This window comes from Danio rerio, chromosome 9 (assembly GCF_052040795.2).
Source record: "Danio rerio strain M-AB ecotype USA chromosome 9, GRCz13ab, whole genome shotgun sequence".
In the NCBI taxonomy this organism is placed as follows: domain Eukaryota; kingdom Metazoa; phylum Chordata; class Actinopteri; order Cypriniformes; family Danionidae; genus Danio; species Danio rerio.
The window spans coordinates 28252482-28276299 of record NC_141029.1 but is presented as its reverse complement, the minus strand read 5'-3'; the positions used below and the strand labels follow the sequence as shown (position 1 = coordinate 28276299).

The 23818-nt window shown below is 34.7% G+C and overlaps 1 protein-coding gene and 1 long non-coding RNA gene across 18 annotated transcripts in view; both read right to left on the bottom strand.

Annotated features, from left to right (window-relative positions):
- LOC141376138 (uncharacterized) overlaps positions 1-23818 on the bottom strand; it is a 1062333-nt gene that overhangs the window by 753716 nt on the left and 284799 nt on the right. For 15 of the 17 annotated variants that reach the window (XR_015499513.1, XR_015499510.1, XR_015499506.1 and 12 more), the window contains one exon: positions 17392-17516. The exons of the other annotated variants lie outside the window; for them this stretch is intronic. The gene's annotated coding sequence lies outside the window, so the exon portion shown is untranslated. The remainder of the gene's footprint in view (positions 1-17391; positions 17517-23818) is intronic. 17 annotated transcript variants of the gene reach the window in all.
- The window catches only part of LOC147842379 (uncharacterized), a 463094-nt gene that overhangs the window by 193842 nt on the left and 245434 nt on the right, over positions 1-23818 (bottom strand). The window lies entirely within an intron of this gene.

Genomic DNA, 23818 nt, shown 5'->3' with positions numbered 1-23818 from the left:
AAGTGGTTAAATAAAAAATTCTGATATTCTTAGATGGATTGTAAAAAAAATCAATGATTATCAATACAGAATTATATGAAACATTATGTTGTGATATTTTATGTCTTGCCCAGCCCTAACGCAACCATTTATATGAGTTTAGTGTCATCCCAAAAGGAATAATAATAAGTTTTCACTAAACAGAACGTTTAAGGTTACCAAATTAGCTCAATAAATGACCACTTGTCATCAGTTCCACCCACATTCCCTAGTGACAATCACTTACATCAGAGAATTGTTCTAGCAAAATCCAAAATAAATAAACTAATCCTGTCTCGGCAACTGATAGCTCCTTCCCTTCCACTACCTGAGCAAAGCTGTGATCGTTGAGTTCATATAGTAATAAAGTGTTATCGGTCAAATAAGTGCATCACATTGACTGTGTTTTATATTATTATTATTTTTTATTTTCAGTGTGAATGCATTACTTATATTAATAATATGTAGAGTTTCATTGCAAAACGAGATATATCCATTTTGAGAAATGTTGGTTATTTGACATTATTAAAGCCATCAATAGTCAAGTTCATTCACAATATTTATACATTAAACTATTACTTGAGCTCAGTGAAGGCAGGAACACAATATTCTTCAAATCCAGGATATTTATTATTTAACTTTATGTCCATAAATAGTTCATAAATAAGTCAAAAACCATGCCAAAATGCAACATATTAATTTCAACATTGTCAAACATCTTAAATTGTTTAAAAAAAACAATATATCATAAATATATGGAATAGTATATACAAAGTCTGATTAATAATAATAAGATTCTGTTAGTTTTGGTCAGAATGTGCATAAAATAACTTTTTTTTTTTTTTTTTTTCGCAAAATGCTATATATCCACCTTAGGCTATATTCTACTACTGTAATACCATTAAGAAAATCTAGTGAATCAATGTTTTGTTTGATAAGTAAGATTAAGTTAATTAGATAAACGACTTGTAGCTTGTTACAGAAAGAGTCGAGGCTTCTTCCAAGCTGCTGCTGAAAACCAAACCTGTATGATCAGAGCGGGCGGAGTGTCACAGTTCTTGCCTCTGTTGCACAGAGTCAGCCACACAAGATCGCCTCACCCCGTCATATTTAATGAATTCATTCACTGTAATAATAATAATAATAATAATAATAATCATTACATCATCAGGGCCTGAACAGCCACTGTGGCTATAGTTGCGTTTCCAGTCACAATTTCACGCAAGAAACAGGTAGAGCACACGCATTTTAAACAGTCGCGTGCATCACAACAGCTTTTGGCGCAAGTGATCATCCTCTCATTCGGTATTCACAGAAATTATATTCACAGACCAACATTACTCTCATTACTGAGCAAACTCGGAGCACTTCACCGGTGATGACTCTCTTACCAGGGGATGCCGAGCTTGCGCAGCATCCTGAACGCTCTCTATTTGTTATATCTCACTTTGTAAAGAAACTGGTCTGGCACATACCGCGTTTTGTGAAAAAAATTTATTTTGTACTAGGCCTAAAATGTACATTTTTGAATGTTATTAATGGCAGCAATTTACACATAGATTAATGTACGTCTGAACAGTGATTTCCAATAATAAAATCCAATTGTCAAAAAATGGCGTTTATCACGTTATGCCACCAAACTCTTCATATATATATATATATATATATATATATATATATATATATATATATATATATATATATATATATATATATATATATATATATATATATATATATATACACATATACATATATATATATATATATATAAAGGGTTGAGGGATGGTAGGAGTTGGGGGTTGACAAAGGTGAAGAGCTGGGATGGTGAAGAGCTGGGGGGTAGAAGGAAGTTTGGCACCCTGATAGCATCTATAGGGACCCCAAAGTGCAAGAGCCCTTAACATTGTCCTAACTTGCCCATTGACACCCCCCTCCTGTCTCCCTTTAGCGGCACCCCTGCAATACCTGAAATCATCTCGCACATCAAATTTCTGAGAGGATCCATACACCATGTGCTTCGATACGAGTTTCGTTTCTCCATCAAACACGGTCTGACTGCTCAAGAAATCAAAACTCCTATCAGCAATGAAACTGAGAAGCATACTTCCCCATTTAAATGATGCAACGTGTAAATAACGGGCACTAATCTGCCCCTCCGCCCTCTGCCCTCCCACACTCCCATTCTCTTTTTCATCAAGTCCCCGCTCATTCTCTCGCTCTGTCTGTTTTTACGAGGTGTAACCGTTCTCAGTTTTACAGTAATGGAGGGGCTCATTATCCCTCCATTTCATAATCCCTGCATGTGTGGCTCTCTCGTTTTAGAAGTGTGACTCTCTCACTCTCTTGTTGAGGTGCTTTTTAAAGACATGCCACCCTTACCAAGGGCTCTGGAAATAAGATGTTTTGGTCATTAACTTTTATCCCTTGACTGGGTGAGCCATTTACAAGAGAATGCCAGAACCTCAAAGTCATTAAAAAATCTCCAAGATGGTGACCAGTAAAATGAATAAATGACTGAGTCTGAAGTGAGATTATTAGAGAAGCCAAATTATCTGTGTTTATATATAGTGGTCTTGAAAAAAAAAAAAAGAATTGTTGCATGGCCTTGTCTTCTTTTCTAATTAAGCATTTCCTCGGAGACAAAGCAGAACTGTGTCATGCGTGTCAAAACATCTTCTAAAGCAACGTTCTCTGCATTACTCTGGTAAATCAGGCAGAGGAATCAAGGGATACAAATAAATGGAAGTGTGAAATATGACTATTTTAGTTCTTGTAGACCTTGTCCTTATGGGTTAGGAGGGATTACTTTCACAATTGATGGTTGAGTAATGGTGGCCATTAAAAACGTTAAAGTGAAAGCCACAGCAGGGTACTTACCAGTTGCACATTATGCCCAGTGCATTGTGGGTAACTTGGCCATTTCTTGGGATTTGGGCGAGAAATCATTGCGTCAAGGCATTATGTGCGGCTGTGAGCCCTGCAATTTAGAGCCGCTGATTGTATGTGTGAGCGAGTTATGTGTGCTAAAATGTTCAGCCTGTGGTGCATGTATAACAGTTTATGCTTGACAGACATGCCTTTGGAAAAAAAAAAATTAGAATAAAATATTATAACTATAATAATAATAATAATAATGATAATAATAATAATAATAATAATAATAATAATAATAATAATAATAATAATAATAATAATAAATTAATAATAATAATAATAATAATAATAATAAATACATAGTAAACCATATATTATTATTGTTGTTATTATTATTATTATTATTATTATTACTACTACTGCAACTAAAATTATTATTATTATTAATACTAATACTACTACTACTACGACTACTACTACTACTAATAATAATAATAATTATTATTATTATTATTATTATCTGCTTTATTTTCACAAGGTAAAAATGAATATGGCCAGTAGTGCAAGCCCTAATATGCTCTCTCATCTTCAGATGACTGTTCAGACAGTGTTTTGGACGACTGCCGGGATAATTACTGAACGCATTTGTGCTTAAATTGATTCATTGATGGTCGATAAGCTTAATTGATAAAATTATTAACATTCCCAGTCATTTTCAATGCGAGCGCTGTAAACCATTAGTGGAGGTCAATTACAATTTTGATTATTTCACAATCTGTTTTATAGATTAGGAAAAATACGTCAGCAAGATAAATGGCAAAGACCGGTCGGGTATTATAAGTTGAACCCCATAAAGGACATTACATTGTCATCTATCATACAAAGAATTAAAGAGATTTGACATGGTATCCTTCATTAAAAATTATATCCTTTACCCACTGTCTATTACTTTCGTGGATTTTTGTTTAAAGGAACTGGCAAATGTTGAGATTACTTAATGCATGATATTCTTATAAAACTACCTTTTTATAATAACAACAACAAACAACAACAACAACAACAACAATAAAAATATAAGAAAAACTGCTTGTGGAATCATATATGCAATGTGGTGAGACAAACATAGACAGGTCATGTAAAAATATGAGGTTTAAAATGACTATTGTTTGAATTAAGCATTCTGCTATAGACAATGTGTTATTTTATTTTATTTTTTTTAATTAAGCCATTACTAATCCAGCTATAACGAACATTAGAAAGAGCTAATGCCTTTTGCTTTAAGGCATGTTCATGCATACCTGCTAAACACTACTCAATTCTCTTCCTTGTATTAATTAGGACAATTAGCTAGCTACTGAGACCAATTAATACAGTCATAATTCAGTTCATTTTGTATGCATGTGTTGCAAACACACAAACAATTCTTTACTCTGAGACTACAAATCCCTATTACTCATTAAATGGTTGCAACACACACTATTTATGGTATATTTGTACAGGATATATCTGCATATGTCTTCTTCTAAAAGTATTTTTGTTTTACTTTGGCTAGAATAAAAGCTTTTTTTTTACTTTAAATAAAAATTTTATCATTTTAAGGACAATAAGTTTAGCCCCTTAAGCATTTTTTCTTCAATTGGCTACAGAATAACCACTGTTATACAATGACTTGCCTAATTACCCTAACTTCCCTAATTAAACTAATTAATCCAGTTAGCCTTGCACTTTAAGCTGAATGCTATCTTGAAAAAAAGCTAGTAAAATATTATTTACTGTCATCATGGCAAAGATAAAATAAATCAGTTATTAAAAATAAGTTATTAAAACTATTATGTTTAGAAATGTGTTGGGAAAATCTTATAGTATAAAAAGAATAAAATAATTCAAATTTAACAGGAGGGTGAATAATTCTGACTTCAACTGTGTGTTTGTGTACTTAATAAATGAATTACTAATTTAATTACATTGTTAACTAATAGATACTTACATCACACAAGCTGCACATAAGTACATACTACCGGTCAACATGTTGGGGTCAGTAGGCTTTTAAAATGTTTTAAAATTAGCTTATTCTGCTTACCAAAGCTGGATTTTTTTTAAAAAAATACAGTAAAAATAGTAAAATTGTGAATTGCATTAAAAAAATAACTGTTCAAAAGTAGTTTTTAAATAGTTAATCAAATAAAATACGAGTCATACGATCCTTCATAAATCAATCTAATCTCAATAAGTATTATTATTATAAATATTAATATTACTACTATTATTATTATTATTATTAATATTATTATTATTATTAATTTAATAGCAATAAAAGCAATAATGACTGAAGTAATAATTTCATTTGAAACTACATTGAATTAACATAAAATTTGAATAAATATTTAACATTTTCTTTTACATTTGATAAATGTCGCCTTGATGAACATAATAGGGTATATGCGGAAGTATGCAGAAGGACTTTTAATTTGCCAGTAACCTGGTCAAGCGATGTATGCCATTGCAAAATCAGCATGTACAGGGTCTTTTTTCTTTAAGAATCAACAATCTCCACTGGCTGAGTGAGATCATTTATTTTACCCCGGTATATTCAATGGAGCTTCTGCACTAACCCTGACGGTCGCATGCACGGCTTTTCATTTCGTTTTACTCTTAAAGAACTGAATAAATGCCAAAGTCTATTTACATAATTATATTTTAATTGCATTACAACATTAATGCTGTAAAAGAAACTGTAAAAAAATAGAAAAAAAGTCACATTAACCGCTCACCGGAAGTTTATTGGTATGGAAAGAACCATTAACTCCGCATATCCAAAGGGTGTCCAAACTCAGTCCTGTAGGGCCGGTGTTCTGCATACTTTAGCTCCAACTTTCTTCAACACACCACCCTGGAAGTTTCTAGTTTACAAAGAAAGAGCTTGATTAGCTGGTTCAGGTGTGTTTAAGTGGGGTTAGAACTAAAATATGCAGGACACCGGCCCTCCAGGACCGAGTTTGGACACTCCTGCCCTATATAATTCTTTATTAAAAAAAAAAAAAAACTGACCCCAAACTCTTTTTGGGTACATACATATATACACTGAGGAAAATGATTCAAAGATGATTGCTTAGATTTACTAAACGGTTCTAAACTACTTATTTTGGCTGAATTTTAACCAAACAAATTAAATTTGAACATTACAAAATTCAATTTGTTGGTTTAAAATCAACCCACATAAATTGTTTGCAACAATTTTGCAGAATAATTTTTTCAACATACATACATACAAACATACATCTGCCTGCAGTTATAATATCTGATCTGCATAGCTGTCATACTGCACTGATGAATGAGTTTTGTTCCTCCGCTGACCACTGCTATTGTTCCAGCAAGGGTCTCTTTAAAACCGGAGCTGTTGTGAAAGCAGTAAAACACACTCTCAATGTCTCAGCTGTGAAACACGTTTCCACCCTCTGTGGCAAATGAGAAATGACTGCGGTGGCACTCCCGTGGACTAATATAAAAAGAGCAATGGGTCACTCCTCGTCCCTTCCTGATGACTCTCAGAAGAAAGCCATTTCTCTGGAAAGCTTCAGTGATGATGAGAAAACTACCGATTATCATTCAGTCTGTTGCCAAACATGCATTGTGCACATACCGACATGCCAATCAGACATACATCAACCTGCTTTAACTGGTGCGTTTGTCATCGCACACAAGCCCGCACATAATTTTAAGGACGTATCATCATTCCTTGGAACGCATCAAAGCAAGTCTTTCCAGCCTCGGGACAAAGCCCTGGTGCTGCTGACTTGATCCCTTTGAACTGGATTTAAAAGTAAATATGCTGTTCTCCTGCGGCGCGCCAAAGCGTCAGACGCTGCATAACGGTACCCTCACATTCTTACCAGTAAACCTCAGCAGTTTCTCCACACGGTACAAGCCCGTTTGTGTGTTTTCAGGCGAAAGAAAAAAGAAAGACAGCAGGAAACAGGAAATAAGAAGGGACTGGGAGAGAGAAATGCTCAGGACAATTACTGTGATTTTTTTTTTCTTTGTAAGATTTAAGTGCACCAACTCTTTCCTCACACTAACTAAGTGGACATATTTGTCTCATTTTAATGCTGGTTATTCATTTCACATTTTTATTTAAAAAACAAATGTTACACACATACTGTTTGCTGTAGAATGCACACATTTTGAAGCTCAATATCTATCTATCTATCTATATATCTATCTATCTATCTATCTATCTGTCTATCTGTCTGTCTGTCTGTCTGTCTGTCTGTCTGTCTGTCTGTCTGTTCGTCCGTCCGTCCGTCCGTCTGCCTGTCTGTCTGTCTGTATCTGTCTATTTTTGTTTCCATCCATTGGCTATCTGTGTTTTCATTCATTCATTCATTTATTCATTCATTTATTAATTTTGGATATTGTTACCAATATCCTTTTTTTCTGTTTCCATTTGTCTGTTCATTTATCCGGCTTTATCCATCCATCCATCCATCCATCCATCCATCCATCCATCCGTCCGTCTGTCTTTCCATCTATTCATCCTTGATCTATCTATCAACATTAGAATGTGTCCTGCTTCAATTTAAAATGAATTTTTTTCTCTATAACATTCAGTATAACACTTTATCTGCTTCTTAGGGCTGGGCGATTTGGCCTAAAATCTAAATCTCGATTTATTGAACATTTTGACTCGATTACGATTAATGAACGATTATTTAATCCATTTTTTTTTTTGCCCTCATAGTTCACTGTACAGTAAATATGTTCACATATTACCAGTGAGAGATTTTTGAATAAAGCGTGCATTACTTGATTTTAAATTAATTGAAGAAAGCACACACTTTCTACTATCTATGATTAGTTATTGAACATCAATGTTAAACAACTGAATTAATCTGCACTGGCCATGCTAGTCACCATTATCAAACCGATCAATCAAAGCTTGTGCTATGTGCCTTTGGGACAGGTAGTTAAATTTTTTGAAAGGTGCACGAGTATGTGCACCATACGCGTGCACTCAACGCAGAAGTAAAAATCAGTCTTAACAGAGCTGGGTTAAGTGACACACGCAGTAGGGAAAGTAATTGAAAAAAATTGACCTGAAAAAATTAGACAGATTATAGGTTATGAATGTCGATTTCGATTTCTGTTCGATTAATCGTCCAGTCCTTTTACTTTGCCTATTTTAGTATGACCAATAATACAAAGTACAGGTCAACATTTCTGCCTTTTTAGTATTACACAAACAAGGGTCTCTGATGATGTATTAAAAAGATATACACATGTGCGGTTGTTATTAAAACAACAACTGGTATAGATTGACAAAGATGAATAAATCAGGACAGAAAATGTATTTTGTGGTAAATTATTCTAACCACCTCAGAGTTGAAGATCATTCAAAACACAGACACATACTCACACTTCAATGTTGATCTATCTAAAGTGGATTATATTGGATTTATATCAAATTTACACCAGCATGCGCTTAGCCAAAATGTTAAACAGCACCCGTGGTTTCTCTATAATGACTTTGGCATGAAAGCAATAGCGTAACTTTCACACCGATCCTGAATCAGAGCTGTCCTGAACACAGTATGGCTTTGACACCAGGAGACTAGATGCTCTTTGGTTTCTGTGGTTTCTGTATGTCAGCCACTAAACTTTATTTCTGCTGATGTTTTGTCTACCGCATGCAGGCAATGTCTACACGAATACCATTTGAAACTTTAATTGTGCTCTGGAACATACAGTGTGCTCTTTGTCGGCTTACCACATAGTCTTTTATAGCATTGAACTACTCTATAATTGTGGAAAAAAATATTGTTGACCAATAATGGTAAAATTAACAAACAAAATATGACAAATAGATAGGTGGACCAAGTATGAAGCATAGCTAGATAGACAAAAAGATGGATGGATGGGTGGATAGATAGATGGATGGAAAGACGGACAGACGGATTAACAGACAGACAGATAGATAGATGGATAGATAGATGGATGAACACACAAAGAAGGATATTGGAAAACAACAATTGAACAAACAAACAAATGAATGGATGAATGAATGAATGAATGAATGAATGAATGAATGAATGAATGAATGAATGAATGAATGAATGAATGAACGGACAGACGGACGGACGGAAGGATGGACAAATGGATGGACAGACGGATGGATGGACACAGATAGACAGTGATGGATAGATGGATTAAAATACAGATTGACTAAAAGACAGATATAATCAAACAAAGGATATTGGAAACAAATTGATGGATGGATGGATGGATGGATGGATGGATGGATGGATGGATGGATGGATGGATGGATGGACGGACGGATGAACGAACGAACGAACGAACGAACGAAAGGACTAAAAGATGGATGAATAAGCAAAGAATCTTGGAAGCAAATTGATGGAGGGATGGATGAATGGATGGATGAATAAACTAATAAACAGAAAAAAGAGGATATTGGCAGTGGACAGATGGATAGATTGATGAATAGACACAGATGACAATGGATGGATGGATGGATGGATGGATGGATGGATGGACTAAGACAGATGGAAACAAACAAACAGAATATTGGAAACAAATTGATGGATGAAACAAATGGACAGATGGATAGATGAATAGACAGAAACACAAAAAGAAGAATGCTGGGAAGGAAGGAAAGAAGGAAGGAAGGAAGAAACGATGGAAAAATTGAAGAAATGAATGAATGAATGCAGATAGACAATAGATGGATGGCCGGGTGGCTGGTTGGATGGATTGATGAATGGATGGATGAATAGACAGATAGAAACAAACAGAAGATATTGGAAACAAATTGATGAACAGATGAACGAATGAACAATGATAGACAATGGATGGATGGATAGACTAATAGACAGATGAAAACAAACAAAATGATATTGGAAACAAATTGATGGATGACACAGACAGTAAGGCGGGCGGGCGGGCGGGCGGGCGGGCGGAGGGAGGGGGAGAGAGAGAGGGAGGGAGGGAGGGAGGGAGGGAGGGAGGGAGGGAGGGAGGGAGGGATGGATGGATGGATGGATGGATGGATGGATGGATGGATGGATGGATGGATGGATGGATGGATGGATGGATGGATGGATGGATGGATGGATGGATGGATGGATGGATGGATGGATGGATGGATGGATGGATGGATGGATGGATGGATGGATGGATGGATGGATGGATGGATGGATGGATGGATGGATGGATGGATAGATAGATAGATAGATAGATAGATAGATAGATAGATAGATAGATAGATAGATAGATAGATAGATAGATAGATAGATAGATAGATAGATAGATAGATAGATAGATAGATAGATAGATAGATAGATAGATAGATAGATAGATAGATAGATAGATCTAATTTTAATATTTATTCATTAATTTCTTTTTTTACCTTATACAAATGCTTTTTGCTTTTTTCACATTCTTACCAGATCCAGAAGCGTGCAGGAAGATTACACTGCAGATGAAGCTTAATTAGTGTCTAGTTGAGCCAGTGTGCTCTCAGCGGTCTCGTCAGGCCACACAGTGATGTTGAGCTGGCGTGGGGTCAATAAGAATCAGATTGGTTTCGACCACTTGAGTCGGACAGAAGCAGAAGTGATGCTACTGATGGGTTTCTAGTGTCCCTTTTGGACACTCTGCATAATACTTAGTGATTTGCATAAACAACTGACTTAAAGTAAGAAATAGTTTATCTAAAATGCACTTTATTATTTAGGGAAAAAAGACACTGCATGTTATGTGTGAAACATTGCTTGCCCATAGTTGCATGAAAGCCAAGGTCAGGATTTTACTACTTCATCAAATTACGGTTAGTTTTTATTTGTATGCATTCAGATCATTAAGAAATATATGGCACAGGTCGCATGGCAGTACTTTGATGATACTTTTAGGTTTTGTTTTTAAAGGTTTAAATGAATTGCTATTCACTGCCATTATGAGGACAATGGTGAATACATTTGTTTAATTTCCTTTTATTAAAAAGGACCATGTTAGAACACGTCAGAACATTTAAATGGTAAGTAGTGGTGACTGGATATATCATTCTAAGTCTGAAAAAGTTAGTTTTAGTCACTTTTTATTCCATCCAAAAAAGTGTCTCTGTCCCGAATAGTTGGCCATGTAAATCATGCTTTTGAGATTAAAGGCTGCACAGAATGTTCTCATTGCACATTGTATACACGAACACACTTTATAAGAACTTTTTAGATGTGTTATGCATGAAGTTTTCCAGGGTGGTTACAGTGGTTGATCTTCAAGCAGGCTAACTAGCTTTTTAAACCTGTAGCTTTAGGGTGATCGTATGGGAAGATCTGTGAAATGTAATATATTTAAACTCAACATCAATGACAAGACAGGATGTCTGGCAGATAAAATTACTGTATCGGATGCTTCCAGTGAAGTAAGGAGTTTTTCCTGAACCTGTATTTTCAGGTTCAACAATGTTAGATTTTATTCATAGAGATGGAATCTGACAGAGAGAAAGATCAGATCTGGTAAGAAGAAAATGAAAGCCTTAGAAATGGTCAAAAAAAGAGTAGCATGCTCAATAATTCAATCTGTTTTTTGTTTTTTTTTAAGATCTCTTTTTGGGGCATTATTGGCCTCAATACTATGCAATTTACAATAGTATACACTCAAAAAAAAAAGATGTTTGCTGTTTGGTCAAAGTACTTATTTAAAATAGACTGACAACACAATTCGTGTTTTTTTGGGGGGGGAGACAACTAATTTGCTTTATGTTCAATACAGGTATATTTGTAAAAATGAATAAGTTAACTTAATTATTTCATGTTGTCTCAACACAAATTGATTGTGTGGAAACCAGCAAACTCTTGTTCATTCATTCATTCATTCCTTTTCTGGCTTGAACCAGTGACCTTCTTGCTGTAAGGCAGGGGTGTTTAAACTCGGTCCTGGAGGGCCGGTGTCCTGGTGAGTTTAGCTCTAACCCTAATCAAACATACCTGAAGCAGCTAATCAAGCTCTTACTAGATACACTAAAAACTTCCTAGCAGGTGTGTTGAAGCAAGTTGGAGCTAAACTATGCAGGACACCAGCCCTCCAGGCCACCACCACCATGCCGCTACTCTTGTTCATATTCATTTATTTTATAAAGTGCATGTTATAATAATGTGATTTAAAGCTGAATTGTAAGTATCTGTAATTTCTGTATTTGATGTCACGTGATTCTTCAGAAATTATTCTGATTCGATATGCTGACTTGTGGTGCTCAAGAAACGCATCTTACACATCTGTACTCAAAAAAAAAAAAAGTTATACATCTGTACTATGTAAAAAAAAAATTTTGGTTTGATTTACCCAATTTGAGGTCAAATACGGTGAAATATGTTTGAAGTTTTAGTGATCTTATTTATTTGTCCATATTTTATGGACAGGCGGACTAAAACACAGATAGAAACAAGTATATTGGAAACAAACTGATGGAGGAATAAATGAATGAATGAATGAATGAATGAACGAATGAATGAATGAATGAACACATATGACGATGGATGTGTTGGATAGATGAATGGATAGATGGATGGATGGACTAAAAGACAGATTGAAACTAAAAGAAGATATTGAAAACAAATTGATGGATGAATAGATGGACAGACAGACTAATAAACACATGGAAACAAACAGAAGGAAAGGAGTTTGCTATGCTGACTTGTGCTCAAGAAAAATATCTTATACAGTTGTATTTGGTAATTATTTTTTTGTTTTTGTTTGATTTAACCAAAGTTTAGGTATAACAGGATCAAATCCAACCATTTACATTTCTACTAATCTTATTGATTTTAAATATCTAAAATATACAAAATACATATGCACTGTCAAAAAAAGCCAAATGCAGTTTTCAAGCAATGCTGGCGGCTTTTATGAGATAAGTAAACATGAACATCACCACTGGGAAAAAACATTACATAAAATACTAAGAAAATGATGTAGATTAGAATGTCTTAATTATATCTTAATAGCAATAAAGCTACAGCATCTTTCAGTTGAATGGTTTGTGTGGTACAACTACTGTTATTTATCTTTTACAAGACTCTTCTCCAAGTGTTTCCTAATGCATATGCTCTAAAATGTCCTGCAGTTCACTGAACTGAATTACACTGAAATTAAATTAAACTAAACTGAATCTAGAGGAACAGGACTGACTACCTCAAGAAACAATAAGATCAATGACTGCGAACATTCAAACTCACACACAATTTAACATCCAAACACACACTAATCCGCTTGTGATGCATCTGCTAGAGTGATGAAAGTTTTTGTTTTGCAATCTCAGACCCACAGCATAAGGTAAAAGCAGCCCGTATTTTCATCAAGGCCACAATATATAGCGCATAAAATTTGCATTCAACTCTACATCTGTTCCCGAAGGCAAAAATGACTGGTTAAGCGGTTGATTTTGTGTGGATTTAAAATCATTACTGAAACTGTGCCATTAGAGAGCTGGCATTTCATTTGACTGGTGCACCAAATCTTACTAAATATGGTAATAATTTAGCTAGCAGTTGGAAGCGGTTTATTGATTTAGGTGTTGATGTAGATGTGCTTCTGCCGCCCATTTGTGTCTTATGAATATTCCTATTTGTTTAATTAGTGTAACTGGGCAGCAGGGGAGAGAGTCGGGGCCAAAATCGAGAAAGGCTAAAGCCTGTGTTTTATTAGATTTAATGTACTTTATTTTGTTTTCGTTTTTTTGCCAGTTGTATATTTAGGCAGAGCGGGTGAGAGAGTGCAAACAAATTCCACTGCCAACAGCAGCACATGCACAACAAACCCAATTTCATTTTCAATTGGACTCTCAAAGATGTGATCACAATGGGGCGAAATTATTTTATAAATTAACATTCCTAAAATATACGAAAAGACTATGTTGACCATGAATTTTCAATCTTCGCAAGTCATTTCAAACTAATAATTTGTACATTTTATAGATTTAGATACTTTCTTTAGTTCCCAAAAACATTCTTGCAGAAGAGACAACCTATTTTTAATTTAATATTGCTTAAAATTATTTTCATAATAAAATGTATTATTTTTTACAATTAAATTAAATTAAATTAAATTAAATTAAATGTCACACTTTATTTTGATGGTGTGTTTGTTGAATTTAAGTTACATTGCATCTACATGCCAACAAATTCTCATTAGATTATAAGTAGACTGTTAGGATGGGGTTAGTGTAAGTTGACATTTACTTGCAAAGTTTCTTATAGTCGGTTAAATGTCTGTTGAAGGAGCAGTATCAGCAGATATTAAGCAAACAGTCTACTAATACTCAAATGGACCATCAAAACCAATTACATTAAATCAAATAATTAAGTGTAAGTGTTAATTTGTACCTTGCTTGATTATTTTAAATAATTAACATTTACTTAACCTTTTGGAGCTTAGTGGCCACATAGGTGGACAGCACATTTTAGCTCCTAAGTGACTATTTAAAATACTTTGAACTCTTTATATTTTGTAACAGACATACAGTGTCATCCAGAAACTGTTTTGCAGCATATGAAATGTCCCAAACACTATTTTTCACTGTCCAAAATGGGAATTTTTTTTTTTACTCTGTGATAGTCGAAACATGTTCAAAAAATGTATATGTTGTATGCATTAAAAACAGACAGGAAAAAGTGTTTTATGTCAATTCAGACCACAAGTCCACATATATGGACATAATTTTTCTCTAAAAGTACATCATATCAAAAGATGATCCTAAGTTTTATTCTAATTAGGTTCCAATAAGCCCAAAACTGTGGAGGTAAAGTAATCTTATCTTAATACATATACACACACACACACAAAATCTCATTATAAATGGTTATGAATATTCATTGTGCAGATTTATATTATTAAATGAGAAGTTGTGCCAACAGCTGAGGTCAAACAAATAGCTGAAATCATTTCTCACTAACTCCAGCCAAACCGACTTTCACCATGACTAGCTCAAAGGTCAACAGCAGATATCATCCATCTTTTACAAGCTGGCTGGACCATCGAGCACATAAACACATTTCCAATTCCATCTAAGCATAATAAACAAAACTAAAGATCCCCTGCTCAAGATAGATGGAAGACAAATCATCCGAGAGATTCTATAAACGTTCTGACATCTTTGATATGTAAAAGTAGATGACCGGTTTGTCAGAGTTCATAAATAATCATTATGTTAAGGGAAATTGGATTCGAAATTAAGTTATAAAACTATGCTCATATTAGGTGTGTATGTTAGCAACATGCTAATTCATGATAGAAACTAATAACATTATTTTCCAACCAACTAATCTAACCATCCATTCAACCACACAAGCAACCAATCTAACCATCCATCCAACCAACTAATTAACCATTGCTAATGTTAAAGGATAACAGTTTAAACCATGCTTAAACATAGTGAATCATTCAAGCAACGTGTTAAATTTGGCAACATACTGTGCTAGAACAATTTTAATTCTTACAAACCTTCTACTAAAAATACCTCAACTGTGAGCAATATGTTAATCGTGCTGGAAACTTGCTAGCAATATGTGAAAACATGTCAGAGAAATAGTCGAAATGTGCTTGCAATAATTTGTGCTTGCAATGGTTAAAGTGTTTTCCTAAAACATATTTACCCCCTAACAAAGAACTAAAACATGTTGGTAAAAAGCACCAGTTTAAACATGCTAACATCACACCAACAATGCTAAAATATAGCAGCATTGAGAAAACAAATGCAATAAACATGCTAGCAAAAAGATAAAATCATGCATTCAGTGTGCTAAAAGATGTTAACAGTGTACTAAAATGTTAACACATTAGCAATGTTAATATATATACACTGTAAAAAAAAAAAAACTGTATTTTTATGGTTTTTTTCCGGCAGCTGGGGTGCCGAAAACGGGTGTTAATTTACAGAAATTTACTGTAAATTTACTGTAAGGTTGAATATCAGAAATTTACCTGAAATTAAAATTTAAAAAAATTTCTTTAATTTAATGTCTGTTATTTTACAGTGAATTTCTGTAATTTAACAGCCATTATTATACTTTTTTTTCCGGCACCCCAGCTGCCGGAAATAAACCGTAAAATTAACAGATTTTTTTTTTTTACAGTTTAGCAGTATGCTGTAATGATATCCACAATAAACCAAGATATGTGGTAATACATGCTAGCAGTGTGCTAAACGTTAATAACATCATAGCAATGTGCTCAAACCTACTGTATTAGCAGTGTGTTATGTGGGTAAACATTGTATTTGCGAATCATATTAATAATGTATTAATATTTCTAACTAGACTTTCTCAAGCTTCAATAAATGCGTCTATATAGCTAAAACATAGTTTAAATAGTATTGTGGCTTTATTTATGACAAGTATATCAAAGAATGCCTGCATTTAAAAGTATATCTAGCCTAATCAGTTCCCAAAGGAACAACTTTGGCACTAGCAGGATGGCAGAATACAGCCCTTTAGAGAAATATACTTGTGAGTTTCCCTAATTAATCTTAAAAGTCATGAAGCTATACTGAATTGATTTCTTTTTCTTGATATTTTAGACAAAATATCAAACTGTGGTGGCCACAGTGGTCAAACAGAGGAAATATTGAAAAATGATGTGTATGTGTGCATGTGATCCACTTTGGCTGAGAAACTCTTGGCACCCTGAGCAAACTTCACACATTTCCTCTCATACACTATGTGTGAGGGAACGATCGCGCTGTTTTAACATTCAAAGAACAACAAACAAGAGGAAATGTTTTACTACACCTCTGTATCTCAGTGCTGACATAAAAAACACTGCTGCCCATCCGTTCAGTGAGTGTGTGTATGTGTGTGATACAGCTCTTCTAACACAGCCATTAAAAATACAAGTCTCACATCACAAATAAACAGCTTTCAGTGTTTTTAAATTAAGTGTAAACTTATCTAAACTCTGAGGTTGTCTTTGATGCGAGACTCAAAGAAAAAGTGGGCAGCTGAAAATTTAATCCATGATTAAATTAACAGCCCTATTCATTGACCTTGACTAGTTAGCCAAATAACATCATTCATCTCTAAGCAGCCAAAAGGAAAAGTGTAAGTGTTGCGTGTTTGTGTATGTGTGTTACCCCAGAGACACAAATCACACATAACTCACTCATCATATTCATAAAACACATTTTGGGTGTAACCTCAGAAACACAAGTCTTGAATTTTCCATCTAACACTTTTCTAAGACACACTATGATGATTCCAAATCTTTCATTTATGTCATTTTAGCTCTCACTTAAATGGAGAAATGATTGGAGGGAGAAAAAAAAGCTGTAGATGGTAATTCAGGTGCTTAATCAACTCATTTACCGCATTGTTAGGCACAATAAGAGCAGGTTGTCCTGCAATTGCAGCTGTTAATGCAGTGAAGGAAAGGTTTCAGAGGTTACTGGCGAATTAGGCTCTGACAGGCAGAAAGATTAGACATGCTAGTGATTACCTGTCTCTCTCCCTTTCTCTCATTCACTCTTCATCCATGTGGTGTCAGTGTTCTGTTATATTGATGATGAACCAACACATGTTGACCTTTCTTCCCTCAATCTTATCTGGCCTGTCTAGCGTTACCTATAATTGGAGATGAAAGAAAAACAGAGAGAACATTCATTTTTATGCTGGAAATCACGATGGCTTCATGGCATTCACAGTTATTATGTTCAGTTTTAACTATTTAATTATATTTTTCTAATAAAATTTGTGATGCATAACATACATGTTTCTTCATTCATTCATTCATTTATTCATTTTCTTTTCAGCATAGTCTCTTTTTTTATTTGGGGTTGCCACAGCGGCATGAACCGCCAACTTATCCAGCAAACGTTTTTACACAGCAGATGCCCTTCCAGCTGCAACCCATCTCTGGGAAACATCCAGACACACCCATTCACACATATACACTACGGATAATTTAGCCTACCCAATTCACCTGTACTGCATGTCTTAGGACTGTGGGGGAAACCGGAGGAACCGGAGGAAACCCACGCCAATGCAGGGAGAACATGCAAACTCCACACAGAAACGCCAACTGACCCAGCCGAGGCTCGAACCAGCGACTATCTTGCTGTGGGGCGACAGCACTAGCTACTGCACCACTGCGTCGCCCCAACATACATGTTTTTTTATTTGTTTTTTTATTGAAAATAACAAAAATCTACTTTGCATTGGTAATTGCATTTATCATTGAAATTATCATATTGATTTTATGCATGTAATCAGAATCATTATTATCACCATTATAATGCATTTTTAAAATTATATTCCACTGATCTAATGTAATTAGTCAATAAAGTGCAAATCCTAAAGAGAGAAAATGAAATAATTTGTTTTTAAAAGTTATTAAACTGCCATTCTAATTCAAACAAATGCAAACTTGGTTGGTCGGTCGGTCGGTTGGTTGGTTTGTCAGATTGTTGGTTGGATGGTTAGATTGTTGGTTAGTTGATTATTTGGTTGGATGGTTGGTTGGTTAATTGAATGGATGGATGGATGGATGGATGGTTAGAAGGTAAGTTGATCGGATGGATGAATGGTTGGATGGTTAGGTGAATGGTTAGATGGTTAGCTGATTGGATGGATGGATGGATGGATGGATGGATGGATGGATGGATGGATGGATGGATGGATGGATGGATGGATGGATGGATGGATGGATGGATGGATGGATGGATGGATGGATGGTTGGTTGATTAGTTTGGTTTGAATTGATGAATGGTTAGATGGTTGGTTGGATGGATGGGTAGATGGATGGTTGGTTTATTATTTGGTTGGATGGATGGTTAGATAGTCGATTAGTTGGTTGGGTGGTTGGTTGGTCAGTCGGTCGGCTGGCTGGCTGGCTGGCTGGTTGGATGGTTGGTTGGTTGGATGGATGGTTAGATGGTTGACTGGTTGGTAGGTTGGTTGGTAGGTTGGTTGGTTGGTTGGTTGGTTGGTTGGTTGGTTGGTTGGTTGGTTGGTTGGTTGGTGGGATGGTTGGTTGGTAGGATGGTTGGTTGGTAGGATGGTTGGTTGGTTGGGTGGTTGGTTGGGTGGTTTAATTGTTGGTTTGTTGGTTGGTTGGATGTTCGGTTGGTTGATTAGTTGGTTGGATGATTGGATGGATGGTTGGATGGATGGTTGGTTGGTTGGTTGGTTGGTTGATTTTTATAAAGTATTCATAAGCATTTTGGATGGATGGTTAGATGGTATATATCTTTAAACCAATATATATATATATATATATATATATATATATATATATATATATATATATATATATATATATATATATATATATATATATATATATATATATATATATATATATATATATATATATCTTTAAACCAAGTGTACAGCATCTACACATTGCTTTTCAAGTATTACAGTGTACGTTGCAAAATTTAAAATTGGTTTTAAATTCAAAAAAGACTAAATACATGATTTTTAGCCATGGCCGCACTAAGTTAACAGATCAGACAATAACAACTCTGAACGGTGTTTAAATAGAAAGAGTTAGCTTTTATAAATATTTAGGTATTTGGATTGATGAGAGATTAGCCATTGATATACACATTGACAAGTTACTGAAAAAGCTTAGGGCAAAGTTAGGTTTTTTATACCGGTCAAGAAATTGTTTTTCTTATAAAGCCCGCAAAAAAATTAGTAGAGAGTACATTTCTGTCTATAATGGATTATGGTGATCATCTTTATATGCACGCAGCCGCTACCCTATTAAGAAAATTAGATTCTGTTTATCATGCAGCAATACGCTTTGTCACAGGTGCAGACTCACGGACGCATCATTGTATTTTGTATGATTCCTTAGACTGGTTATCTTTATATCAAAGGAGAAAATTACATCTGACTTGTTTATTTTAAAGGCTCTTTTAGGTAAATTACCATCCTATATTTTTAATTTATTAACATTTCACACCAACAACCAACACACTAGATCTGGTTCATGTATTCGTCTGATAGTTCCAAGGGTACTATCAGAACTTGGCAAACGTGCTTTTTCCGTTTACGCTCCCAGGGCTTGGAATGACTCGCAAAATCAGCTCAATCTTAACACTCTTCTGACTCTGAGTACTTTTAAACATCTTTTATACAACATTTTAAAGGACACCTGCAATTGTTTTTTATGAGCTGATGTTTTTAAGAATGGTGATTTTGTAATTTTGTGGTATTGTTTGGGATTTTTATATGAAATTTTATGTGCTGCCTGCCATCTTGACCAGGTCTCACTGGAAGAAGAGACAGTACTGTCTCAATGTGATCTCCTGGCTAAATAAAGGAAATAAATAAATAAAGAAATAAAAAAAGGAAAGAAAGAAAGAAAGAAAGAAAGAAAGAAAGAAAGAAAGAAAGAAAGAAAGAAAGAAAGAAAGAAATATAAAAAAAATAAATATTGAGAGACAAAAAAATCTGTAAAATCAGACAACAAAACACATTCAACACTTCTGAACAAACTGTAAACATTTCCTTCTTTTTAAATTCCCAGTAACCCAGTATAGTCTAAGTTAGTTTTGTGCAGATCGAATGATGAGAATGATTACAAACACAACCATCCAGTTAACCAGGAGGTGGCAAACCTCTTCAAACCACAGTGCATTAGCAATCAGCACTAAATACACTGTCCCATGGTGTGTATTGTAGAAAGAGAAATACTGCCTGTCAACTGCATGACGCAAGTGTAAAGAGTGCTCTAAATGGTCATGCGCTTTATTTGAACTTGATGGCCAATATCATTAGCACCAAACATTTAGCACTTCCACATCATGTCCTCTGTAACAGCAGCCATTACTGGAGAAGGACACAACAAAACACATACATTTACATACATGAACACAAGAAGGCTGACAAAGTGTATATTCCAGACATTCACACTCACATGCTGTTTTCTCATTAAAGCCTTGTGTTTTATTGCTCTCATAAAGCGTCTTAGAGGTGACCTTGAGAAGGACCGTTTAGAAATGATGTAATATTAGTTTCAATAAAAGGTGTGGAGAATGCATTCGTAAAGACTCCCAGCACATATTAATAGTAAAATGCGTCATTAAAACAACGGTCGCATTTTTACAAAGTGTGCTTTGTCCTCTGAGAGCTCTAGCAATCTATTAAAGAACTAATGTTCGCATGTTAAAGAAGACAGACGTGCCCTTGACAAATGGAAAGAGCAAGTGTGGATTTTAACATCACACATTATGCAGGTGCAAAAGCGTGTCGATATCGGAGTAAATGCACAGAAGAATCCTTAAGAGCAGATTTTGACATTATGACATTTTGTCCAAAAAAAAAAAAAAGGATATTTCACTGCAGGATATTAGTTTGCTCTTTTCAGCACAACAAAAAAGCAAGAGTCTACATATTGACACAAAGGCTCAACATATTCACGGTGGTGTTTTTTTTCCAGTTAGGTATGTAAAAAAAGATATTTGTCATGATGTACTGTTAGCGAACATCATTGTGTAGATGTACATGTAAAAATCTTGTTTCAAACACTGTATTTTTGCCAGTTAGAATTAAAGCCCTATTTGAAAGCTCCCCACAATACTCAGCAACGTTCTCTGCACATTTTCCTCTAAACAAAATGAACAGAAAGAAAACAACAGCGTATTTATTCATGTATTCTCTCACATTTGACCTCGATGGACTGAACAGGGGAAGTGAACTAGAGAAGATTTCCATGTCAGAGGTGGTAAGTCACACACTTCTATTACATTATTGCTATAGACTACATACACACACACACACACACACACACACACACACACACACACACACACACACACACACACACACACACACACACACCCACACACACACACACATATATATATATATATATATATATATATATATATATATATATATATATATATATATATATATATATATACACACACACACACACACACACGCACACACACATATATACACACACACACACACACACACACACATATATATATATATACAGTTGAAGTCAGAATTATTAGCCCCCCTGAATTATTTACATATCCATATATATGTGTGTTTTTAGACGGTTTTTAACAACATGTGTTTCCTGCAATCGACCTCTACCACTGCACTACTATAAAACTGCAATTTAATCTACTATTTGTCATCATAAAAAGTAACAAAGTATGCCAAAACAGAATTAAATTAATCTGAACTGAGCAGAATGAGATGGTGCAGTAACAGGTAAATTTATCAAGACTGTATGCAGTGAAATGAGAAGAGTGAAGTGCAGAGAGTGATGCACACAAGAAGTGCTTTTTATTTTATTCTCTTCTTGCACAGACTGATAGCCTGTTAGGCAGGTCTCCATCTTTTACCTGTCTTCATTCAAGCTCACAGCAGATTGCCCACATTTACCTCATGTCGAAAATTACCTTTAAGTTTATGTTCAGAATTGTTCAGTCTTGCTCCTTTTGTTTCATGAACCGAAATTCAAGTCAAATTGGGCAATTCAGCTTGAAAATAAAAACAAGTGATCATATTTGGGGTTGTTTCCTTAGCTGGAAGATTTAATAATACATATAAAACCTGACAGGAAGTAAAATGCTTATGAATACTTTGTAAAAATAGGTTTAGTTTTTAGAGAACATTTTGTATGATATTTTGAAAAAGCAAATAACTGAAGTAAAACAAAATAATGAAAGATAAACTTGCAGCAGTTTATTTACATGCAATCCCATGGCTAAACAATTTTTATTGTAATTTTACTGAGGTGATTGAGCTTTTTCCTCAAGCTTCTGAAGAAGTAAGCCTAAAATTCAACCCACATATATACTGAATATGTTATACATTGAACATTCCCAATCATAGGTTTGGAAAGTTACAAACATTTTTACTTGTATAGATTTATTATGCTACTGCCACAGTCACCAACAATTTAGCCCATGCAGATCACTGGAAAACGACAAATCTGCCAGCAAAATAACTACAAGATTCAGTCATGCACCATTCACACACCTTGCCTAAATCCTGTCAGATTTCAAACACTCACAGCTGAAGCTGCTCAAAGACTGATTACGAGGACTATAAAGACAGCACACACACACATTGTTGCTGAGTCTTGTTATACTGAACTGTGAACATTACGATGCGCTTTCCTTGCCTTGTCTTTCGTGTTTTTGAACTTTGCTTTGTTTTGTTTGTTATACATTGTCTGCTGTCTTTTGACCATCCACCTGTTATGACCACGACTCTGGGATTGCCCGTATACATGGGTTTGCTCCTGTGTTGACTGTTGGTTGCCTGACCATCTATGTATCATTAACTTGCATTTGGACCCACAACTCCCTTGTCAGCATCCAACTTTACATTACAGCTACCATAGATTATTATTTTAAATAAATCCTGTTATTCTGAACTTACTCAAGTCTTGAAGTTATGTATCAAATTTTCCACATAAATATGAAGCAGTGCAGCGGTTTAAATTAACAATAAAAATAATTACTTGAGACTCATATTTAGCATATAAGAATGATTTCTGAAGGATAATACAATACTGGAGGCTTCTGAAGGGTAGTTTATTTTCTCATGTTCCAGTTTTAATTTAATTCTTAAGATAGGATATATCTAATGTTTATATTATTGCATATTATTTATTAAAACTAGGCCGGACATGTTTGATAAATCCTGAATAAATGGTTCAGTGTTATTCCCAGAGTCATTAGTACCCTCATTATACAATTATTTTCTCTTTAGGGTTGTTTGAGAAAATTACTGCTAATTTTATGAGCTATAACTCTCTGCAATGGAAAGCGTGATTGTTTCGTTCGGTTTCTGTCTGGCACTAAAATAATGAACCAGAATACCATAATGTTCAACAGAGAAACCCATTCAACCAAAATTACACAACAAAAAGAAACAAAGTGCTA